Source organism: Scylla paramamosain, chromosome 23, assembly GCF_035594125.1.
Source record: "Scylla paramamosain isolate STU-SP2022 chromosome 23, ASM3559412v1, whole genome shotgun sequence".
Taxonomy (NCBI): Eukaryota; Metazoa; Arthropoda; class Malacostraca; order Decapoda; family Portunidae; genus Scylla; species Scylla paramamosain.
In genome coordinates, this window is record NC_087173.1 from 21,709,516 (window position 1) to 21,729,515 (window position 20,000).

General features: G+C 42.7%; 1 long non-coding RNA gene across 1 annotated transcript in view; it reads right to left on the minus strand.

Annotated features, from left to right (window-relative positions):
- LOC135112410 (uncharacterized) overlaps positions 1–19,789 on the minus strand; it is a 59,959-nt gene extending 40,170 nt beyond the window's left edge. Inside the window, exon 1 of the long non-coding RNA XR_010274354.1 lies at positions 19,683–19,789. This is a non-coding gene — a long non-coding RNA (uncharacterized LOC135112410). The remainder of the gene's footprint in view (positions 1–19,682) is intronic.
- Positions 19,790–20,000: the final 211 nt, after the last annotated feature.

Sequence of the window (20,000 nt, forward strand, 5' to 3'; positions counted from 1 at the left end):
ATTCAAGTGCTCAACTTTTTTCTTTTTTTTTCCCCTTGTGTAGAGCGTTTTTTGTTTCCCTCTTTCCCTCACTCCCTCGTTTCCTTCCTTTATTTTTTTTCCCCCCAGGCGGTGTGTGTACGCACTCGTCCAGTTAAAGGTGAATGCAACGCTGAGGGAATGAGTGTGTTCCGGGAAGTGGGTTACAATGTGATGCACGCAGCAACATTCTCCGCCACACCATGCTCGGTACTGCAGGGAAGAGGAAGCGGCGTCACCATCATTACCATTGCCATCATTACCACTCCCACGATTACTACTGTACCACGCACCACCGCCACCACCTCTGACTACGATCATCACCATTTGCAGTTTAACTATTCTTGCTGCTACCACTGGGAAGGAAAAGAGACACGGAGAGAGGGAAAACACACTTGAAAAGGCAGACTACAAGTGCACAGCAGGGAAGGATTGGATGTAATGTAACCAAACCTCATTTCCATAACACTCTTTCTAAAAACCCTAGGAGTTTTTACAAGTACTAATTATAAAAGCTACAGAGATGGTTATATAGGGTTTCCATGGGCGTTTTATTCCTATTGACAATGTAAAATTCTTATTAAACTACCATTAGGAGCTTAAAAGCATCCTTGAAAACCCCATGAGCTTCCAGTAGAGCCTGTTAAGAGTGGTCGGGATAAAACGCCCTAAACGTTTAAGGCATATTTTCTCATTTCACTTTGCTTTTCCTTCCTTCAATATACTCAATCAGCCACCAAACCGTGCCATGAACACCCGGTCTCTCTAACCTCCCCAACTGTTAAGCACTGTTATGTTGATGAGTCAGCCTCCTAAACACAGGAACCAATCATAACGCCAGTATAGCCTGAAGCGTTCGCCATGCATCAGGTAGGCAATTTTCTGAAAATGTAACGCCTCCTCCATAGCTATGTTACGATTATTGAATTCACGGGCACGGTTTTACGGTAACGTCACGAAATGGGAGCAATCAGATGTAATCCAAATAAAAACACACTTTAGAGGTCAAGAGAGGAGATTCACTTCATACCAGTCGTCGCTACCTTCCTCCTTTCTACATAAACATTTCTCCATTCTATTTACAGAGGAGAAAGACTGAAGAATCCAAATTAAATCGATGTTACATGTCAAGGGAGGAGATTCACTTGATAGCAGTCGTCGCTAGCTCCCTCTTGTCTTTCTACAAATCCCACACAGTCTCTTCCGCAACCTCCTTCACCTCTAAACTTCTTCCCTAATACATCCATCGACCAGCACACCTCCACCTCCACCTCTTCCACCTCCACCTGCCAAGTCACACTACCGAATGACCTCACAGGTAGTCCGACCTTTCGCCCTTCCTCTCCTCGTCCCTTCACTATTTGTTGCCAAAAAGTGATTTCAGTTTTCCGATTGACGTCAAAAAAATAATAAAATAAATACGTAAATCCATGAAATTCTGAAAAATTAAATGCTCGTCAAAATAAATAAGTAAATATATAAATGAATAAATAAATAAATAAATAAATAAATAAATAAATAAATAATAAATAAATAAATATATCAGGGAAAATGAATTACTGGTGAAATGAAATATCGCAAAATACAAATATGTTAGAGAGAGAGAGAGAGAGAGAGAGAGAGAGAGAGAGAGAGAGAGAGAGAGAGAGAGAGAGAGAGAGAGAGAGAGAGAGAGAGAGAGAGAGAGAGAGAAAAAAAAGGAAAGAAAAAATTTAAAAAAGACGAAAAATGACAGGAGAAAAGAATAAAAGAGAAGGAAAGGGGGGAGGATAAAACAGGGGAGAAAACACTAGGGAGGAAAAAAATGAGACAGGAAAGATAAGACGAGGAAAGAAGAAAAAGAAAGAGTAGGGAGAATGAAAAGAAGTAGAGAAAAGAGAAGAAAAATAGGAAAGGAGAGAGAGAAAAGAGGGAGCGCATGAAAGTATAAAGAAAGAAAGAAAGAAAAGAGAGAGAGAGAGAGAGAGAGAGAGAGAGAGAGAGAGAGAGAGAGAGAGAGAGAGAGAGAGAGAGAGAGGGGAAAGGAGAGGTGAGTAAAGGAAGCTCAGTCAATATTCACAACAGCACCGGTGAAAACTAAATATGAGAGTAGACAAACAAATACTACAATCGGAATATGTATCCTATGTGTGTGTCTTTCCTCGTACATGCACCTACACGTTCCTAAGTCCCTCATGGATTTTTAAAGCGCCCCACGAAGGTTTCTCAAAGGCAAGGGAGTTATTTACGCGCCATGACACACCTCTTCTAAGATTTGTGAGGCAAAGAACCAATGAAACTGTGATTAACTGGGCGACTCCTCACAATTTTATCAACAGAAAGGAAGGAAACTAGAATAAAAAATGTGAATGGTTTGGAAAGTGTAGGATTATGAAGCTTTGTTCATTATAAGGTGACGGTAAGCACATTCTTGGATAGTGAGCAAGCAGGTAAGCAGAGAGAGAGAGAGAGAGAGAGAGAGAGAGAGAGAGAGAGAGAGAGAGAGAGAGAGAGAGAGAGAGAGAGAGAGAGAGAGAGAGAGAGAGAGAGAGAGAGAGAGAGAGAGTGTGTGTGTGTGTGTGTGTGTGTGTGTGTGTGTGTGTGTGTGTGTGTGTGTGTGTGTGTGTGTGTGTGTGTGTGTGTGTGTGTGTGTGTGTGTGTGTGTGTGTGTGTGTGTGTGTGTGTGTGTGTGTGTGTGTGTGTGTGTGTGTGTGTGTGGAGGAAGGGGAGGGAGAAGGAAAGAAAGAGAGAGGATGCAAGAAAAATTCCATTACTTCAATTGTTGGCTCCAGTGTTTCCAGCAAAGTGGGTGTACTCCCTCGGAACGTGCGTGGGATTGAGGTCTTTGTGGAAAAAACAGCTGAGAAGAAATAACAATCAAATTCGATCCAGCGTAAAGTGAATGTGAAGGTTCCTTTTCCAGTATTTTTAGGCTGTCATCAGTGCCACCACAGATCCCCAGTGCCACAGAAAGAGATGTATACAGGTGCACAGATATATTGATTCTCTCTCTCTCTCTCTCTCTCTCTCTCTCTCTCTCTCTCTCTCTCTCTCTCTCTCTCTCTCTCTCTCTCTCTCTCTAATATAATCCGTAAGCACCGTTTGGCTAAAGACAATTTAACAAAGAGATGCCGATGCATATCTACATATACATGATATATACAGATATATACAGATGCATGAAAACATTAATTTGTTCTTTCTCTCTCTGTGTTTCTAATATAAGCCATGAGCACAGTTTGGCTAAAGATAACCAAGAAAAAAAAGAATTAGGCGCTGCAGATACAAAACCACGTGCTTCATGAAGGGAGGAACTGATAAAAACCCACAAGGATATCACCAACTCAATGAAAATTCTTGCAATGTCTCCCGGGCGGACCAATGAAAGAGCGGGGCGTTTGAACATCAAGATTTCACAAAGGGCAAATCGGGAAGGAGTAGCTGCGAGAGTGGAGACACCCCTGGAGGTTCCTTCCTTGTGACAGACGCTGGCAAAGTTATTGTTTACGTTTACGAGTGACGCGGGGGACGGAAGGAAGGGATGCGTCTGTTCGTGCCTGACTTATCCTGCTGTTTACTGAGTGTCTTTGTCTCAGTGCTTTATTGCAGGATAAAGGGAAGAGCTTGCTTATCATATCTACTATAATATTTTACTCCTCACTTTTTGTACAAGACTCCACGAAACTCATCGCTAGACAGCGTAGTGATGTGGAGAGTGGCGTGACCTACACCGTGTCTTCGTCTCCGGGGCGTGACAGTAAGCCCGTGATGGAGGCAAGAGTGGCGGGCGTGTGATGGGGGTTCGTAGCGGTGTTTTGTCATTTGTTAAACTCGTCCTCGGCAGCGGTCACCTTTAATTCACAGCAGAGGAGTAGCGAACGGAACGAACTGTGCACTGCAAGATTTGAACGATATGCGAGAAAGTTTGTGTGGGAAACGTTGGATCCCAGAGCAGCTCACGGTGAAGTCTTAACCTTAGGGGAAGTCCATAAGGAAGTCTGTTTGCTGCGATCCAAGTGAAGAATTTGTCTGAACACATGATATGGATCCTTAGGGTGAAGTCGAGGGTGTTTTGACGTCAGATGAAGTCGACAAGAAAGTTTGTTTGCTGTGATCCAAGTGAAATAAGGATCTCATATTCTGATCCTTACACATTCCTCACAGTATGTAAAAGTAACACAAGATCTTTTTTTTCAGACTCCTTTTTTTGCTAGAACAATACAAAAAAGGTAGTAATATCTAATACTAGTCTTCCCTCTGTAAGAATTCGTCTGGAAAACACGATACGGATTCCAGGGCCGCTTAGAGTGAAGTCAAGGTAGTTTTGGCATTAAGAAAGTCGCCCAGCCATCTAGAGACCTGCTGTGTACGCGCACGTGTATAAACTACGAGGATGAAACCATATCCCTAACTCAGCAGTGGAATACCTGCTGCACCTGTCCAGGAATCTGAGGATTACGTATCCAGGTCAAGACAGGCAGCGTACAGCGTCCCTACACCTATCCGTCTTCCACCACGCTGATCCTGTACATGGTGTATGTAATATTCTGCATCACGAGACCTCGCTCCACTCTCTCACACGAGTAATGATACAAAGACACGGAAGATGCGGGTAACTGCTTTCCTTGAGTAGACAAACACATGGTCGGATACTAACATCACTGTTGTTTTAATTCTTAACCTTAACTCCTTCATTTATATCCACGGAGGGACAATTACACGTGCATTTACTAACTTTTCATGTCTTAAAATCGCGTGTCTCGAAAGAATGCTTATTTCCAAATGTCAAGAAGGTAAATGTTGACAGTTATTATTTTTTTTATATAACCTGGATGACTAAGGCAACTCAAGCACGTTAGAATGAGGTCAATGAGATTTGTTGCAACTAGAGAGAGAGAGAGAGAGAGAGAGAGAGAGAGAGAGAGAGAGAGAGAGAGGGAGAGAGGAGAGAGAGAGAGGAGAGAGAGAGAGAGAGAGAGGAGAGAGTGCGTGTGTGTGTGCGTTATTCCCACGCTTCCCTGCAAATTGATACCAGCGAACACAACAGACCTATCAATTATTATTCATTAGCGTGTGTCCTTCGACTGATGTCCCTTCCTCAGAAAACACCACACAAATTACTGCAAACACCTCACACAGCTCGCAGGAATGGGGGACCTTCCAATCGACCTCAGCTGCTAATACAATAAATACATCTTCTTTATTCCTATGGCTTGTTTACATCGCATATTTGGACAGCTGGGACGTGTAATGTGAGATAACAGACTTGCAGGAAAGACTTTTACTAATGGCTCTTGAAAATGTGTGTTTAAGTTTCAGTCCATCCACGTACTTTTAAGATGCCACCTCGTGTGTGTTTCTTTGGGTGTATGCTGAGAGAGACACATTAAAACACACACACACACACTTGCACCAAAGCCTTTTACTAATGTCTCTTGAGTGTGTGTGAGAATTTTTTTTCATCTACGCCTGCTAATTGAAGATGCCACCTCGTATATGCTTCCTCTTCTGTGTGGTGAGGGATACACACACACACACACACACACACACACACACATGCTGCCGCCTGACGCGCCTCGCCCTACCTGTGCCACCAGACACCACAATAAGATAACGCCCCTAAAGGCGCCACGTACGGACCGGTACAGACTCAGTGCGATTCCCACCATGGTGCGAGCCATCAATCAATAGTCTCTTCTAGATTTGACTTACCTTTAGGATTAATGTCAAGTATTTCCCCACCCCCAATGTACATTTTCAGTTTGTTGACTGCCTAAAGAATAAACCGTTTATTATTATTATTATTTATTATTATTATTTACACACACACACACACACAAAGTACACTAAAAACGTATTTCTTTAACTACATCGCATCTTACATAGTGGCGGGAGGGAATTTATAATGGCCACGTACAAATTCCTTTTAAATAAGCTCGCGGAATGTGCTATGAAGGACGGAGAGAGACGGGGAGAGGCAGCAGGAGGAAAGCATCTCATCTCCTCCCTTCCCTTCTCCGCGCCTAGCCAAGGGTGCTCACCGCCTCCACTGAGAGAGAAGACGTCAAGAGCAGAATCTCTCTCTCTCTCTCTCTCTCTCTCTCTCTCTCTCTCTCTCTCTCTCTCTCTCTGCTAACTCAAACAGCCTCGCCTGCCGCTTCAAAACTTGCCAGCCACGAGCTACCACAGCGGTGAACAAATACAAGAACAAGCGACTGAATAATTAAACACTTGAGGCTGTAACCTACAGACACACAGCCACTCTCGTCCTCTCGATCATGAGCCTCGTGAAGACCTTCGTGCTGACAATTCCCCGGGTGATTCTTGGACTTGCCTACGATGTGTCTCCTTTACGGATACACACACACACACACACACACACACACACACACACACACACACACACACACACGGGTCCTGTTCCACCGCCCATATGTTTTTGTTGTAAAGTTTCTCGTTACTTTTACGGGATCTTTCTTCTTTCATATCAGGACAGAGTATATAGCATCTACTAAGTGCCTGATTGAAGTTTGTGGTTCATTTTTCGTTTTCTTTTTTCTTTTCTTTTCTTTTTTTTCTTCTTCTTCTTGTGTTGTTTTATGGGTGAAGGATGCCAGCTAAGAACACAAAAATGGGAAGAAAACTCGCTAATTGGCAGCTCAGAGAAATGGAAAAAAAAATAAATGAATAAATAACTAAAAGAAAATATAATTAAAATGATCAGTTTAGATACGGAAGCGCTTGTACAAAGACTTCCATACACGCAAGAATACAGTATATAATTATGTGCCCGTGTAACCCCCACAAATAACCTTTAAAAAATAAAAAATAAAAAAAAATAGAACATGCTTTTCATTATACCTCGCTGATACTCGGCATAAAATCAGTCAAAAAAAACAATCTTAAAAAAAAATAAATAAACCACATTTTCATCATATCTCATTCACAATCAGCACGGCATCGAAAAACATGAAGGAAAATAAAGGAAGGTTCACGGAAAATGAGACGGAAGGCAGCAGGTGACGGCCACTGGCGCAGGTGTCTCCAATACACGTCAGGACACGATTGGTCAAAGAGAGGCGAAAATAATGACTCATAACCGTCAATCTATCGCACGCTAACGCTGACTTTGCATATTTTAGACTCTCTCAATAACAAAGCAATTATTTTGTATAAACTTGTCAGAAAAGCTTTTATAACTACCTGGGATGGCACGAGAGAGAAAGTTTAGTCCCGTAAGGGCGTCAAAACACCAAAGGTAAACTAACAAACGAAATTAAGGTCGATTTATACTCAGGTTTACAGGAAGGTATTAATTAAGTGGCCCTTTCCAGAATCTACTTCAATAAAAAAATAAATAAAATAAATAAGTTATTTTTATATATACTTGACAGAAAAAGCGCAGATCTGGACTGGTACGAAATAAGCTTGGTACTGTAAGAAAGTCAAAACACCTAAACACAACTAACAAACCAAAATGAGACCAATTGTCACTCAGTTTTGTGTAGAAATATCAGTTAAGTAGCCTTTCCCTGTTCTTTTTCCAGCTATCTTTGTGTTTTTATTCTCTTGGCCAGCCTCCACTCGACATAAGAAGAGAAATGGAGAAAACAAAAAGTGTGACAGCAGAGGGCCTGGCAATGCTGCCTCAGCGGTCCTCACACTCCACTCGACCACCAAACGCCGTCGCCACTGAGGTCATAAGGAAGGCGGAACTTCAGACGAGGAGATCAATAAACTTCTGCTGGAACCATCAGCCCCTTCACCCGCCGCGCTGCTTTACGAGGCACGAGATCCTTATGCACAAAGCCCAGAATTATAAGTTACATTTTTCAGAGTCTATCGTGCTACGTGGCTCGGACCCGATCGAGTGGAATTTAACAAAAGAAAAAACTCCTTTACCTAACCTGTATGGGGTGAGCGACCAGGCGTGCCATCGTGTAGAGGCATTGTGCAAGCCACGGGAGGCTGGATAGGTTGTATATTAGAGCTGTATTTAGAAACGTTTTGCTCTCTCTCTCTCTCTCTCTCTCTCTCTCTCTCTCTCTCTCTCTCCACGATTAACTTTTTGATTCATGTTTTTGACTGCGGGAGCAAATGAACTCGATAACGTTAAAGCTCCTCACAACAGTAATCCCCACATAGATAGTGTGCCAAGTAAAGTCCAGCGCAAATAATGTTAAACATACACACTGCAGCCAAGAAACACAATAGCTTGACTCAAAGCGCACACGACGTTCCCTTACTGGCTAAAACGAGTCTTGAATTTACGATGGGGTTGACAGACGGACGACCCCCGCAAATACTCCGAAGCTGGCCACAGAACGCAACTGTCGTGACGCCGCACCATCGCCGCCGCTCGCTGGGACTTCAATGTATGCAATGTAGTTATATCCATCAGAGCGTTTCGGCTTTCACGGCAGACAAAGCCAATCTAATTCCTGGTTTCTCCGTGTATTACTGTCAGTTGGGTCCTCTCCTGCTGTGTCTCCTCGCCTTCTTTCCAAGTAAAGTATTCATGAGTCAAGTTGTCTGCTCTCATGGAATATGCACCAGTATTGTACATGTTTGTATTTCTGGTTAAACATTCACTTCCTTTCAACTAGGCGCCTGCGTACACACACACACACACACACACACACACACACACACACACACACACACATACACTTGCAACTCTAACTTGACATTTTTTTTAGATCCGGCATGTGGGAGGGTATTTCTGTTGATGAGTATGTCACAAACTTCAGATTCTTAACATTTAACGATCCTTTTTTCATGTTCCCGTCATGCCATGTCTCCATAAATCAAGGCAGGAGTCTTCGCTTCTGGCACAGGACGACAACACAGCGCCGGTGTTCGTCACTCTCACTTAATCATCGCACAACACTGGACATGCGTGATCGTATATACTTCCAGATGATGTGTGGCGCCGTTACTCAAGCGACGCGTTACTCTGCCCGCCACCCACTCCACTGTTGAATGTTATGGATCTCAATTGAGTGTTTTCGCCATTTCACGAATACACAGTGGCTTGATGTTTTATTTCTTTGGTTTTGTTTACTACTAATAATTATACTAATAATTATAATGTGAAAAAAAATCCTCAGGCAGCATTCTCCGACATCAAGGCTTTGTTGTGAATGATCTCTGCAGAAAAAAATGAAGAATTGCTAGTGAGTCTATACAGTGCCAGTTATAACAGCGTAACCTTCACAAACCAAACTGAATATGTATTCTCTTCTCTTTTTTTTTCTTTTTTTCATCCTTCTGGAACAGTTGGAAAGAAAAACTGTCCCCTTTTCTTAATTTTCCTTTTAAAAACCGAAAACTCGAGACAAATTTTTGACTGGGAGAGAGAGAGAGAGAGAGAGAGAGAGAGAGAGAGAGAGAGAGAGAGAGAGAGAGAGAGAGAGAGGGTGTCAAATCATAACGTACCTTCACTAACATAGCACGGGACGGAGTGAAATGAAGGACTGTCCCTCACCAACCGACTTGAGAGCGAACCCGAAGAACTAGCGGCGAGTGTTGACAATGGAACAGAGATAATGGACTCAATACTGCGGAAGGCAACGTGAAGCTGTTCATGGAAGTTTGGTAGAGATACGGTACAATACTCTATTTCACACTATTTATTCTTCAAATGGATGAAAGTCACCTCCTTCTTGGAAATTGAGTTGACAGACCATTCTGCTACTGCTGCTGTTGCTGCTATTATTGCTAATACTACTACTACTACTACTACTATTACTACTACGGCAGCCACCTCACGACCCCCTCCCTTTCTTCCTTCTTCAGGTTCCTTCCTTCTTTGCTTCCCTTCATACTGCTGTTGTTGCTGCTACTACTGCTACTACTACTACTACTACTACTACTACTACTACTACTACTGCAGCCATCACTTAACCCTTCTCTTTCTTCCTTCCTTCAATTCCTCAACTCTCTCCCTCTTTTCTTCCTTCCTTCCTTCCTTCCTTCCTTCTCTTGCTTCCCTCCTTATTTTCTTTTTTTTTTTTTCTTTCTTCCCTCCTTCCTTTTCCAACATATTCCGCCCTCACTTTGTATGTCCTATTCCATTTCTCTCTCTCTCTCTCTCTCTCTCTCTCTCTCTCTCTCTCTCTCTCTCTCTCTCTCTCTCTCTCTCTCTCTCTCTCTCTCTCTCTCTCTCTCCGTATCTCCAATCTCCAGTCCTCTTTCACGTCCTCTTAACTTTTCTTCTTCTATTTTCTATATGCGTGAGTTTTTCCCTCCTTTCATCTCCTTTTTTTTTCTTTTCTACAGCCTCCAGTGAACTTCTCTCTCTCTCTCTCTCTCTCTCTCTCTCTCTCTCTCTCTCTCTCTCTCTCTCTCTCTCTCTCTCTCTCTCTCTCTCTCTCTCAACATATGTTAAGGACCAACACTACAAGAAGGAAAGTTCAAGGAAAGTGAGAAAGAAAGAACGAAAAAAGAAAAGAAAGTCAATGAGAAAGGTAAGAGAAGAAGAAGAAAAAGCAGAGGAGGAGAAGGAGGAGAAGGAGGAGGAGGAGGAGGAGAAGGAACAGAAAAAGTGGTGTTCAGTTCCATCAGGGATACTAATATATTTCCTCGCTGTAATTTTCTCATTACGATTCTTTTTCCTTTTCTTCTCGGTATTTCTGACTTCACTTTCCCAGACAGCAATCATCATAAGAACATAAGAGCATAAGAAAATAAAGGAAGCTGCAAGAAGTAATCAGACCTACACGTGGCAGTCACTGTGCAAAACGTATCTATTTCCACCCATCATCCCCATGCATAAATCTGCCGTATCTTCTGTCAAAGCTCCTTAATGACGCAGCACAAACAACCTGATTAAAAAGACCCTCCCATTCGTCTACCACTCCTTTCGAGAACTGATTCCTTCCTATGTATTTTTTTTTTTTTCTTTTTAATCCAACTTTTCCAGCCTGTTCTCTCCTGATTACTTGATCCTGAAAATTTTACTTAAGTCACCCTCGTTTTACCACTTGAACAGCAATCATAATAGTAGTAATAATACGATAGATTTCCAAAGGTCATGTACTTACATACACACACGTTAACCTAGACCAGACACACACACACACACGCACACACAATTACGTTCGTTTCTCACATACGAAATTAGTAATGATGAAAGTTCAGGTTGCTCGGCGTCGCCTGTCTCTGAGCAAAATTCCACTCTGGAAGACCCATCGACAAAACTTAAGACAGGCGGGAGGAAGAAATGTTTGGAGGAACACGACTATAAATTGGAGGACGAGGGCAAGAGAGGAAGAGGAAAACGGCATTACGAGTAAGGAAGAGTGGTCTGGGGTGGGAGGGAATGGGGAGAGAAGAGGATGGGGACGAGGAGGTTGAGGGAGCACGAGAGAAAGAGAGAAACAGAAGAGGGATGAGGAAAAGAGGAGAAGAGAGGACAGACGGAATGCATGAAGGCAGCTGAGTACAAAAAAATATCCTGCCCCTAAAAAAAAATTTACGTGAAGTTAGCAAAGAAATTATGATAGAAATGTAAGAGGCAACGAATTTGAGAAGTGAGGATACGATGATAGCGAGGCAAAAAAGCGAGACGAGATAATACGTAGTAATGAAAATGTGATAATGAAGACAGTAGTGTACGGTGGAGAAGCGAAAAATATAAGACATACTGAACCAAGAGGATGACGAAGACGACGACGATGACGAAGAAAAAAAAAAAAAGACGAGGGAGACAAGAAAGAGGACGAGAATGAGAAGAACAAAGACAAGGAAGACGAGGAGAAGAACACGAAAAGCAAGGAGGAAAAAGACGACGACAACAACAAGAAAGAAGAACACGAAGGGAAAGAGAACAAGGACAAGGACGCGAAAAACGAGAACGACAAGAAGACAACCAGAGAAACAAGAATGAGGAAAAGGAGGAAGAAGAGGAGAACGCGAACTTATACACGTAAAAAAAGAAAAAAAAAGAAAAACACAACTTGACGAGACTTGCAGTGGTACAGGAGGCGTTATTTGCTGTACATGCAGGAGAGAAAAAAGTATTAATTCTTTCCTCTGTTCTGTTCTTGTACCACCACCTAGCGAGGATGAAAGAGGAGGAGGATAGTGAGAACGGAGGGGGAGGAGAGAAAGAGGAGATAAGGATGGAGAAACAGGAGGAAGAGATAGAGACAGAGGAGGATGAGGTATGGAGAAAAGGGAAGAAAAGTAGGAGAGGACAAAAAGGAAGAGGAGATTGAGGCAGAGGAGTAAAGAAAGAGGAGGAAGAGAAAGAAGAGGATGAAGAGAAAGAAGAAGAGGAGGAACGCAACGGAAGAATAATAATTAACAAGTGGTATTTATTCTATTGATAAAGGCAGAGAGAGAGAGAGAGAGAGAGAGAGAGAGAGAGAGAGAGAGAGAGAGAGAGAGAGAGAGAGGAGAGAGAGAGAGAGAGAGAGAGAGAGAGAGAGAGAGAGAGAGAGAGAGAGAGTCAGCCATCAATTGTACATATATATCCATAACTTCATTCCCCTCTAAGGATCAAAACCTTCCTTAACTTTCACTACTTATCTCCCAGCTAAGTCGCCGCGGGAACTGACTAATCTTGTGCTTTCATTTCCTTTCCTGTCCGCTCTGCCTTCCCTTTTGCTGTTCCGGCCTGTCACTAAGCCGTGTGTGTGTGTGTGTGTGTGTGTGTGTGTGTGTGTGTGTTCATCTTACGTCACTCTCAAAGGCAGGTTTTCTTTTTATTTATTTATTTTTTTTTATTTATTTATTTTTTTTTTTGCAATCTTGTTTGTTGCGTGAGGCGTTCCTGTGTTTGTGTCTTGTTGATTATCTTTTTTTTTTTTTCTTTCGAGTTTTTTTTCAATTTCTGCAAGTGGAATGGGGTGTTTTCTTTTCTTGTTCTTCGTCTTCTTTTACTTTTTTTCTTTTTTTGCTTCTCCTTTTTTTCTTTTCTTTTTCTTCTTCTCCTTTCTCTTCTTCTTTTCTTCTTATTCTTATTCTCCTTCTCCTCCTTCTCCTCCTCCTCCTTTTTTCTTCTTCTTTTTTTTTCTTATTATTCTTCTTCTTTTTCCTCTCTCACCCATTTTTGTAGCCTGAGCCAGCCTCCCTGAGAAGCATCAGGTGAGATGTGCGTCTCAGCCTTGCGGTCCCTTCACGAACAAAATACCTCCACGCTTACTACGTATATTTGTAAACTTGGAAAATAAGCTGAAACAAAAAGATGAAAAAAAAAACTTTCGGACAGTTTAATTTTCTTAATGTCTCTAATTTTTTTTAATTCTTTAATATTTCATATTTATGAATTAGCATGACAGTGGCATTCTTGCAGCCCGCTGCTACAAAATAAACGAGATAAACATTTTACTTTTTTTTTCAGAGTTTAACGAACACGAGACCTAATTCATACTTAATTATATTTCTGCTTTTATAATATATGCATGTATGAGAGAGAGAGAGAGAGAGAGAGAGAGAGAGAGAGAGAGAGAGAGAGAGAGAGAGAGAGAGAGAGAGAGAGAGAGAGAGAGAGAGAATGAGAGTTTATATATAAGAATAAATATATAAACACCACTGAGGCGACACAGGTAAGGAGGGTGTGGTGGTGGTGGTGGTGGTGGTAGTGACGAGGCAAGGCCGGGGCTCGGGAAGTGACGAGTGAGGGATGGAGGAGGCTTGACGCACGCCAGGGATTTGCAGACTTTCTGTAAAAAGTTTCTCCTCCTCGCGGCGCAGATAATGCCACCACGCACCCCACACTCTCCTGACGGCGCGCCTGAAGGAAGCAGAAGGCAAAGCAGGTAGCAGAGGACGCGGAAAAGGATGCTGTTACATACGTGCGGAACATTTTGATAATAATGATACTATTACACTGTTTATCACTAAGGCAGTTACACAGGGGGCTTAGGTGGAGAGGTGGAATTGAGAGAGATATAAGAACCATTACTAAAATCATCAAAACCTTCTATAATATCGAGTACATCCGCTAAACAATCACTAAAATCACTTCCACTGGAGCCATTGAAGATGTTGTTAAGATTAGGCGCTTAGATTGTTTGAGGACACAGTCTTTTGCAGTCTCCTCGTTCGCTTCCTTACAACCCTCGACCTTAAACCTCCGTGACCCTTTTGTTGTTTGGTTTCCACGTTCGTAAGTAACATCAGTGTTCGATCTCAGCTAGCACGAACAAAGGTATTACACATTAATGCACTTATAAAAATTTAATTCATGTCCACGGTAAATGTTTGACCTTCATATTGACTTGTGATAAAATAAATATAACCTGTGTGTGTGTGTGTGTGTGTGTGTGTGTGTGTGTGTGTGTGTGTGTAGTAATGTATATATTTGCCAGGTTCACTTCCATCCCGCAAGGCACACACACAAGGATATACAAACTTTACAATAGTCCCTCCATCCCACAAGTCACTATTAGAAAACGCTTAAATCTTTAGGAGTAACAAAACTATTTACATGTATGTGTATATGTGTGTGTGTGTGTGTGTGTGAGGATTGGAGGGCGGGCAGCGGCGAGGACTGGTATCGATGACAGTCGTATCAATCAGTATTTACACACGTACAGCGGCATCACTCATCTCTGGAACTCTGACATGCAACACAATCCTCACCCTCTGAGTTGTGAGGTACATGTCCCTCTAACGTGTGGGTGGGTGGGTGGGAAGAGAGGGTGGTTTTGGTAGGTGGGTGGATGGAGTATGGGTGGTGATGGTGGTGGTGGCGATGATGATTATGATAAAGACAACAGCAACAACAACAACAACAACAACAACAACAACAACAACAACAACAACATCAACAGTAGTATGTAAACTTTGGTGATAGATAAGCATCACAACAGCACTGCCGTAAATTACATTTTTACACAGAAATAAAATAACAAATAAATTAATAAATAAAAAAAAAAAAAACACCAAGACATCCCTGAAAAAAAAATAAATAAATAAATACCTTGAAACCTGACGCATTGTCCTAATATTTGCACAAGTGGGTGGAATGAAACAGCGCCAAGCCAGCAAGCCTCGCCAGTGAAAGAGATGCACCGCACGAGGGTCACAGGAGCACGCTACTTATCCCATAAATTGGCACTCACAGCCGCGGACGCCCTCCCTCCACTTCAAGAGTTACTGCCGCCGCCACCGTGCCAGCCAGATACAGGGCGCCCGTGGGAGGCAAGGAAGCAAAATGAAACTTATAGCAATGGTTAAGTTTACAGATATTATTTTTCATTGGTCTATAAACACCGTTGCTTCTGTAGTGAACCTGCCATGTTTGTGGTATACGGCATGTAACAATGACGATATAAGCAAAGTTCTTAGGGGCAATAATCAGAATAGGACAAAAAATAACGGGTTCTAGCTTGATAAAGTTCGATTTAAAACAGATATAGGATGGAACTGGCTTACAAATAGCGGTAGAAGAATGGGATAGACTCAGTAATCAGGTTTTCATTATAGTGTTGAGTCATTACGACAAATTTATGAATGAGGATGACAGGTAGAAATGCCACGAGTAGACTTGACGGTTTCTTGCAGCTTACCCCTATGTCCTTGTGCTGTGGTGTGGTGGTGGTGGTGAGCGTCGAGGTGGTAATAATGTGGTGATGGATGTGATGTGTGATGTATGGTGATGGGCGGTGTGGATGATATTTTCCTTGTCAGTGTGTGTGTGTGTGTGTGTGTGTGTGTGTGTGTGCAATCCTCGCTCCGCCCTCAGTACGGTACTGAATTTGTCAAGAGGAAGTGACGGAGGAGAAGCAAGAGTCACCAGAACACACACACACACACACACACACACACACCACACACCACACACACACGCACACGCCACACGCACACACACACACACACACACACACACACACACACACACACAACTTTTGGATAACCGTTTTGAGTGAGTGAGAGGAACTGGCACCTTCAGTTGGCATTTTTTTCATAGCCTTTTTGTTGCCCTAGTTAGGAGTTCCCTTTTACACACACACACACACACACACACACACACACACACACACACACACACACACACACACACACACACACACACACACGTCTCCTTCACAAACACTTCCTCCCTAGTTGATTATCTCTCCTCATCTCATCCTCTCATCCTGACTTCCTTCTCTCCACCTCTTTCCCTCCCCTCAAAAGAAGGAATTTCGTAAGGTATGCAAAATAGAAATTACAAAGATTATCAAAGACCACAGTACGTGTGGTTGAGGGAACGGCAAGAGGAGGAGGAGGAGGAGTGACGGGAAGATGGGGAGAGGATAGGGTGAGAGTAGGTAAGGAAATGAAGGAGAAACGAGGGAGGATGTTGACAAGTGAGTATCGAGTAGGTTAGGGAAGGAGGGAGAGGAAAAGCAGGGGATGATATGTCAGAGAAGAGATAATGAGAGCATGGGAGGGAAAGGAAGGAAGGAATATAAAATGGGAATGTGTACATGAAGACTAGTGAGAAAGCTTGAAAATATACATATCCCTTAGACTCACGTATTAAACTGACAGACTTACGTGTCATTAATCAGGTCAATTGCTGCAGTAAGGAGGGGCAACGAAGGTGAAGGGACTAAAGATACTGAATAGCTAAAAAATTAGTGAGTTAAAATAAGGATTACAATGAGATATGTAACAGAGAGAGAGAGAGAGAGAGAGAGAGAGAGAGAGAGAGAGAGAGAGAGTGTGGGAGAAGAATGCAGTTCAAAAGAGCAGTATATAACCCCCCCCCCTCTCTCTCCTCTCTCTCTCTCTCTCTCTCTCTCTCTCTCTCTGAGCAATTCTTCACCCAGCCTTTATCAGCGCAATTTTTCTCACCTCTCGCTGCCTCGATCCTTCTGGACTACTTCAAACTTTCTCCTATCTGTCATCACAACCTCTTCTCAGCTTCATTTCCACATCCTCTTAAAATTCATCTCGTCGGGCTCTTCACACACACACACACACACACACACACACACACACACACACACACACACACACACACACACACACACACACACACACACACACACACACACTTATCTACTCACAAAGACGCTTCGTTAAAGATTCTTTGCACAACAGTTTAACTCTGCGAATACTTTCCTGCAAAAAATGACATCATCAAGTTTCCCAGAAAGGAAGAGGGGGAGGGAAGAGGAGATAGCAAGAGGGGGAGGAAGAGGAGAAGAAGAAACGGCGATAGAGAAGGACGACGATGAGGGCGAGCAGAGAAACAAAGGAACAAACGGGGAATAAACATCTGCAGATTTGTTGGTCCCGAGTATTTAAAGTGCATTGAGTAGAGTGTATAGAAGAGAGTAAATGAAGAGTAGTAAAGACGAAGGCTCCTCCCTATCAACAAACAACTTCCATGAATCGATCTGACACACACACACACAAACAGACAACAGCTAAGCATCGTTCAGCTTGTTACTGTTCACCATAGCACCGCAATGAGAAGGTCTGTTTGTGCATAGTAACTCAGACGCCCTTAAATTTCTCTTGGTTTTCACAGTCTATGAAGGCAATTCCTGTCCCCACTAACTCCTGCTTGTCTCGTAAACACTTAACACTGACCCTGTTTCATGTGCTCCCACTCCTAGTCGACAAAGTTCCCCTAAAAGACTGTTCTTATGGTTTAGCTTGTAATCACGTACAGGGAGGGTAAAAGCCGCTATATTTGTTATACGTTCATCATAATTATTGCTATGACGCAGCCTCCTATTGTCTGTTTACCATTATTGCAATTGCCGAACACGTAGTGACAAATGGAGCAGTGTAAATTATCACTGTTCATAAAAATAAAAGTCTAATAAATAGTGTTGTGCAACTTGTGAAATTAAAGAAATCTATTGATTACCACCGTTTTATATTGTATGTAAGTGTGTGTGTGTGTGTGTGTGTGTGTGTGTGTGTGTGTGTGTGTGTGTGTGTGTGTGTGTGTAGATGCGTAAGTATGTGCTGTGTTAAATCCCACACACAGATCCAACAAACACTCATTCCCACAATACACAAATATACACAAATACTGCAAAACCACCTGAGCCCTCCCTCCCCACCACCAACCACCCCCCAACCAAAAAAGATAAACAAAAACACCTTTAAAACCATAAACAAAATATAATCCTACCTAAACCCAAATCAGCCGGTCCGTCACTCCCAGCCTGGCGAGATGGACGTGCTGGTTGGCTCTCGCACCATTTGTCAATCGTGGCTTCAAATTTGTGAGTGCCAGACGCGGCTCGTTATCAGTGTAGTGGGACATGACCGTGCACAATTTAACGAAACATGACCACGTGGAGCGCGCGGGTCCCGGTAGTAAAAAGCCAGCGAAACAACCAAACGAGTCTCGATCTGCTGCCAACGACACATGACTCGAGCAAGTGTGTTTGTGTGGAGAGAGAGAGAGAGAGAGAGAATTATTATCTTATATTTTGCTAGTGACGGAACCTTTGCCATCTCTCAGTCTCCATCACAGTCCACGGTTTGCGAGTACCAGTGCTCCTACAAATATGCAGAATCGTGGCGGGGCGTGTGTGAACTCCCGCGGCTGACTGGCACGTCGGAACGCCTCGCCGCAACATAAAAAGGCGCCTTGTGTCTATGTAGCAAGTTTGTCGTGGCGGTGTGGACGTTAAGAAAAAAACAGTCACCTGTGTTCAGCTGAGGGGACGAGTGGTCGGCAGCGAGACAAAAAGCGGGTCGAAAACCTTTGCGAGAAAAGAGACTGCCCTTTTCCGTAATTCCCAGAGAAAGAACTGCACACTTTCGTTTACTGGCGAAAAAAATTATGAGAAAAAGAGCAGACCAGCGTATGAAACGAAGGAAGCAGAAAAAATAAAAACGGATTCTAGCTTTTCTTCTCCTTCAACAAAGTGAAAAGTTAAGACAGTGTTTACTCACACAATAAAGCGAATTATATTAAAAGAAAACAGTTAAGATTACGATAGATAAAAGAAAACAAAAAGAAAAATACTTAATGCTTTTATTTAATTGACCACGCTTAATATTTACGCATTTTGTTAATCTATGACAAAGAACATGTAACAGATTTATGTCTAACCTCCACGAGAAGGGAAGTTGACACGCACATTCTTATTTGCAGCCATAAAACTATTCCCTCCAGCAACACAGAGAAGGAGGAGGTCAGAGGTCACATATTTGTCTGGTGAGAGAGAAATGTGGAAAAAATAACTAAAATCGGAGCATAACATCACCATCTCTTTTATTACGTCTGGAGAGAGAGAGAGAGAGAGAGAGAGAGAGAGAGAGAGAGAGAGAGAGAGAGAGAGAGAACCGCAATACCAGTACTAATTTCGGCTGTCATTATCATAGACCGACACACACACACACACACACGATTCTTAACATCCTTATCACCAACAAAATTTTATCTGAATATTTGCCAGATTGTTAGGTCTCCGTCAGCACTACACATGTGAGTAGACGACTCTGCCCCGCCTAGGACACTCTCTCTCTCTCTCTCTCTCTCTCTTGAAAACTCCATCCCTCCAGTAGACAAAGTCCAAACAAGATAAATGCTAAATAAAAGAAAAGGCAACGTACTTTTTTTTCCAGAATTTACGTTCTTGAGAAGGAAAACACAATATGAGCGGTCACTGAAGTATTATGTTTGCTCTCTCTCTCTCTCTCTCTCTCTCTCTCTCTCTCTCTCTCTCTCTCTCTCTCTCTCTCTCTCTCTCGTAACAGCAAACACTACTTACTTCATCGATGAGACGAGTTGAGAAGGAAGGAAGTCAAACCACACACTAACACGTGTACCCGCAACCGCGTCGCCACGCACACTCACTCTTTCAACCCGACGTCAGACGGATGCTAGCAAAGTCTTGAGCTCAGAATCTCTGAATCCATATCTATGAATCTGACAAACACCTCCGTGACTCTCTCTCTCTCTCTCTCTCTCTCTCTCTCTCTCTCTCTCTCTCTCTACATCAAGTAAAATTATGTCTACACCAATATGCATCTGCGTGATCAAAACGATTCTCTCTCTCTCTCTCTCTCTCTCTCTCTCTCTCTCTCTC